This window comes from Mus pahari, chromosome 14 (assembly GCF_900095145.1).
Source record: "Mus pahari chromosome 14, PAHARI_EIJ_v1.1, whole genome shotgun sequence".
In the NCBI taxonomy this organism is placed as follows: Eukaryota; Metazoa; Chordata; class Mammalia; order Rodentia; family Muridae; genus Mus; species Mus pahari.
The window spans coordinates 30,769,881-30,775,788 of NC_034603.1; the positions used below are offsets into that span (position 1 = coordinate 30,769,881).

The window sequence follows — 5,908 nt, forward strand, 5'->3', positions numbered from 1 at the left end:
TATGTGAGCTCACAAAGACTGGCAGCACACACACACGGCCTGCACAGGCTCAAGCTAGCTGGGGTCCTAGCACAAAGATGAGGAAGGACAGGACTCACTTTTAACTGAGAAGCTATATGCAATCAACATCCACTGGCAAAGGGACAACCAGTATTCTTCAGGGGCCATCACTGGGTACATCAACTGGGTACCGTGCCTAGGAGTAATTAACTGGCTAACACAAAACGAATTCATAGGTATGTGGGTGTGCATTTTTGTTTCTCTCTCTCTCTCTCTCTCTCTCTCTGTCTCTCTCTCTCTCTCTCTCTCTCTCTCTCTCTCTCTCTCTCTCTCTCTCGTTTTTGCTTGTTTATTTTTAGTTTTGTTTTTTTGTGACGCGTTTGCTGGAAAAACAGTGAACTGTAGTCTCCTGTTGGCAGAGATACCTTGCACTGGAGAGATTGGTTTATTACCTGCCTAGAGCAGAAGAGTCAAGCATTAAAAGGTATGATCACACACAGCTGAGGTGTATTCCAGACAATCTCAATAGTTTCTGGGTTCAGGCCCTGCTAATCATGGCCTTGACCCTGGTTGTTAAATATTCACTCTGATAGACTACTTTGGAAGCAGCCCCCTCTTTCAGAGTGTGATGTGGAAAAACAGAGGCTTCTTCTAGAAGGCATTTCTAAATAATTGAATCTTATAAGCTTGGATAAGATGTACCCATATGCTGGCTCCGTTTGTTATTAAAGCCATAGACATGCCCAGGGGTCATGTCATTTTCTCATCTAGCCACTAGAGGGCGGTGCCAGACTGCAAGTTGGCTCTCTACAGACCACATCCTAAACCTTAGAGAATTAAACTTGGAAACATTCATTAGCTTTTTTTCGTCAACATAATCTAGAAGCTAGGAATCCTTTCTAACAAAGAAATATAAAGTTAACCACTAAATGGACACCTGCTGAGGCGGCTGCACTGACTCGGAGATAACCGCGAGTCATTTAAAAAGTGTTCCTGCCTGGAGCACCTCTTCCTCGCCTGTTGTGTTGGGGGTGGGGGGTGGGGCTGGGGGTGGGGGCAGAACCTTAGGAGAAGTGGCCAGGAGGAGGCTTGTTAGTCACCAGAGACAAGAAATTGTCCTACAAGTCCTGGATAGTTGTCATGTAAGGAGTAAGCCTGTCTCTCTTGTACTCTCTCTGACCCTAGTGCTCAAGACAGGACTTTCTCCCACATTTCTCTCCTGTCGCAGGCCTTGAAACCTTTGTCAGAGGTCCTACTATGCTATTTGGACTTTCCGTCTCCGTGGCTACGAGTAAACACATTGTTTTTTTTTTTTTTTTGTTGTTGTTCTTTATGAAGTTAACTATTGTAGTGAAGATCACCAATTTGTGTCAGTGCACACACACACCCCCACACACAAATAAAATAAGTTTTCTTTCTCTTCTCTCTACTTTTTCTTTTTCAGAAAATCACTTCTGCATCAGTTTTTGTAGAATGTGTGATTATTTTGATCTTTGTATAATGGGAAAACAAATCTTTGCTAATTTTAAATAAGATGAGTTGGTGTTTAAAATTGATGACTGAAAAATCTGTACACACACACACATACACACACACATGAGTGCGCACGCACACACACAGAAGTTCCCAGCAAATTCTGCTTTTGTAATAATGATGTTGCAAGGATGGACTATTATCTGACAGGTAGATCTTTTAAAACCTTATCTATTCATATGGGAAGGGGAAATTTTAGCAGTTCATAATCTTGAACAGTAGGCATTTAAAATAAAAGGTTTTCACAGAATTAATTCTTAGGATATAATGCTAAAAAAGAGATTCCTCGATTATAAACATTTGAAAGGTTGGAGAATCTAACGACTTTGGAGTTTTGCGTTTGGCAGTGAATTAGGCAGGGAGGACTGGAGCTGCGAATGAGCCCAAAGGTGTTTCCTGTCACAGTCAGGGAGACTATGGCTTAGAGTCCCTTTAAAACCTGATGCTTAGACGCGTGAAAAGAAACCAGCAGCATTAGGAAGGCTCCAGAAAACCTTCCTCAATCAGCTGAGAGAGAAGTTCACTTATAAGAATTTTAATTCCTCGCCTCCTTGGATTTTAAGTCTCTGCCGTCCTTCAGAGCTTGAAGTGTGTGAGCAAAGGACTTCAGCGGAAATGTTTCAGTCACCCCAAACTCAGCTTAAAAATGACTGTGTGAGGGCCTGTGCTGAAGCCCCTCCCCCAACACCTGGATCAAAACTACCCCAGCCAACCAAACAAAACTCTGAGAGTTTAAAACTTAATTCTTTATTCTGTTGTTCCTCTGTGTGTGTTTAAGCACCTGGTATACATTATAGCGAACTTACATTTCCCGCTTCCATCTTTGTCATCTGTGAATTGATTTGGCTCTTTGCCAAATTTAATTCTGATCGCAAAGCTGAAGTGGTTTTGCATTTAAGTGGCCAAGTTTCTTATCAGTATAGAGAAGAATTGGGGAAATGACTTGTCTGTAGATTTGAGTGGCCTTTCTAGCTCAATTGTAGGAAAACAGATATTCCTGACCCCGACGTGATTTGAACACGCAACCTTCTGATCTGGAGTCAGACGCGCTACCATTGCGCCACGAGGTCACTGATACATAAAACATTTTGATCCTCTAAAGCTCCAGCATCCTGGCGGCTTCCTCCTGCAACTCCTCCTCCTGGACCGGCGGGCAGAGTTCCCGAGGCAGCGCGGCGAGCCCAGCCGCCCTGGCAGATCCTGTGTCCAGGGCAGGGAGGAAGGAAAACCGACCCCCGGTCACACTCACACACTTAAGAACGGAATTGTGTCATTTTTTTTCCTCTTCCTTCTCTAGCTATAAAACTTAAACGTATTGAAAACTGGACATCATGGAAGAAGCATCATAAAATCTGGTAACCACTGGTAACCTTAACGATCAATCGTCCGCAGCCACGTGAAGGGGCGGGGCCAGCCTTGCAGTCAGCCACAGCCCTGCCCGCTAGGCGCTAGGCGCTGCCTCCTCTCAGGATCTGCTGGTTTGCATCATAGGTGCACCCATAAACACGGAGGTTTTATATGACATACATAGCTCACTTTTAATCTTCGGGAGGTTTTTCCTCAGATCGCCCCTTCCTCATCCCTTAAGGGAACTGCGTGCCCTTTTCAGCATCCGAGGGGTAGGAGCTGTATGCTGTTGGTTGGTCCTATGTATGTAGATCTATGGGAGGACCGATGAGTTTCTTCGTTGTAAAGCTGCCCTTCTCCCTTTTAAAATAACATCTAGGGCTGGGGCATACTATCGACCTCGCACACTTCTTCTCACCCTCGCAGCCACTGATTGCAGTGTCCATTTTGACTGTAACAACTACTGCTGCGGTGTTTGACCAATGGCCATTTTCATCTACACTTACTGTTATATTTCTCCTTCGAGAGAAAGCTGTTTTTGTTTTTTTTTCTTATTTACATACGTACTTAATTATTTGTTTGCATCACACAGACTCATGGATATTGTTAATTCGTACAATTTTATTCTTTGTTTTGTTGCTGAAAATGTTTTTAACTTCAGCCATTATAAATCCTTCAGGTAGGCTCTTGTACTTCTGGCACACCATAACCTTCTGTCTTAAAAACATCCTATGTATTTTATGTTTTTGATATCCTTTTCTATTCTAAAGTTATGCTTTGAGTTTCCTGCACAATAAGGATTTAAAGATGTCTTTGAGCATGTAACCTGAAACTTTAACACAGTTTAATCTCCCTTTAACTGCCAGTTGTCTCTTCTCATAAACGTCTACTAATGTATTCTGTTTGGCAACAGAGAGTGATACAAAAGCTTACCCCAGTCTCGAACATTCTTCTTCTTCAGGGTGAGCATCTTCTGCATCTTTAATTTCAGGAAAATCTCATCATCTGAATGCATGAAAGAGAGAAGTGAGCAACTGCGCTCATGTGTAGACAACCCAGAAAAGCAGCAAGCAGATGGAATCAACTGTGTGTTAAAACAAACAAACATACAAAACAAACAAACAAACAAAAACCCACAGACACCTGTTAACTACTGTCAAAAAGCAACTTTGTTTTCTTTTTCTGATATAAATGCTTGTAGCCCAGGAAGGTTGACAGGTTTGTTTACAATGGTCTTAAAGTTGAGCTGTTGAAGTTGGCTTAGAGAGACACTGACTTGGGCACACAAAGGATAACAGAAAGCAGCCAGTACTCGATTCCTGCCTCCCAATTTTCCACTTGAAATTATATATATGTTGGTAGTTTTTGATCCCACCAGGAGACATACCCTAATATTCAGAACTACCAATGAAAGTGAAGAGGAATAGAAGCTTTTAAACTGTGTGTGTAAAATGTTTCCCATTGGAATGGACTCTAAAGCAATTTTATCGTGTGTGCGGATGCCTTTTGGCATGCTTGTAACACATTTCCAACAGAAAGTGTCTCTGATGTCTTCCAAAAGGCCAATCAGATCTGGCCTTCCTCGCCGTCTACGTGGCACCACCAGTGGCACTCTGGAAGAAAGAATGACTTTGAAGTCTTGAGTGGTCTCTCACAAGAGCGAGTGGAAGCTGGGCTTAGTGGCGCACGCCTTTAATCCCAGGACTCGGGAGGCAGAGGCAGGCGGATTTCTGAGTTCCAGGCCAGCCTGGTCTACAGAGTGAGTTCCAGGACAGCCAGGACTACACAGAGAAACCCTGTCTCGAAAAAAACCAAACACAAAAGGCCAGACTGATAAGCAAAGCTTAGCGGACTCGCGAGTCTGTTTAATTTCCAGGACTGTCACAGCACCAGGCCTGCAATGCTAAGGGTTCTTCCCTCAGTGAAGGGCGCATTTGTGCAAGCAGCTTTTAAAGCTGCTTGCTTCCTAGGTGCTTTGCCTGGGTTGGTTTGCAGGAGTCTACTTTGCTCAAGCAATGGCCACTGAGTTCCTGAGTCACCTCTCCTGCTCTGCTGGTTGGGAGTGGGAGGCACAGTGCTGTTTGCAGCAGGTGGCGCAGTGGCAGCTGGACCTGCCAGTCTCACTCCGTGCTTCCCCTGCCACAGCCCCTTGGCACATTATTTGCCCATCATTCCTCTAGAGAACTGTTCCCTGTTGATGGATTGTGATGTGTGTATTAGGTGCTCTCATTGTGATGCAGTGTGATTCCATCCCCCCTCCCCCTTATTTATGGTTTCTCTCTGACAGTGAGATACTCAGCTTTCGTTAGCCACATGTTTGTGTGTATGTATCTCATACTTTAACACGTGCAGGTGCAGATGTTTTTATGAATGTGTACAATGATGTGTGCAAATAGGTGTATGTCTCATAATTACTGGCTGTTGGGACAGCTCTGAACAAACTTTGCTAGATCTGGACTAAGGTGTCCTTTGCTGCTGTACCAACCTCCCTTACCCAAGCCCTTCTCCAACCCCTATAAGAACGCTGTTCAGCTTTCTCCCTTTTGCAGACCCTTCCTTCCCTGGGGAGGGGGGAGGGCTGTGCCTTGTGTATGCTAATAAACAGTCTTATCTGTTCAGGTCAGATCTGGTCCTTTTCTGCCTTTTGTCTCTTTACTCCACATTTGGAAATCTAACCCTGTCCACAGCCTTGAGAATCAAGGTTTACTTAGAATGTTACATTGTATGTGCGAGGTCATCTTCCTCTTTAAGAAACATACTACCTTACAAACCTTAGTTCTGCTCCTCAGGTCCTTTACACTGGGCTAGACTCTTCATTTTGTAATATAGTTAGTGTGGTACTTCTGTATTTCAGGCATGTATACATCCACCTCCCCACAAAGACAGACAGCCCAACAGACAGACAGACCGACCGACCGACAGACAGACAGACAGACAGACAGACAGACAGACAGACAGACACACACACACACAGAGAATCAGAATAATGGACACTTTTGACACCTGCCCTCAGTGACACCTCTTTCAA

At 44.1% G+C, this 5,908-nt stretch overlaps 1 non-coding gene across 1 annotated transcript; it reads right to left on the reverse strand.

Moving 5' to 3' along the window:
• Positions 1–2,531: 2,531 nt before the first annotated feature.
• On the reverse strand, positions 2,532–2,603 carry Trnaw-cca. Its single transcript has one exon. It is a non-coding gene; the product is annotated as a tRNA-Trp (tRNA).
• Positions 2,604–5,908: the final 3,305 nt, after the last annotated feature.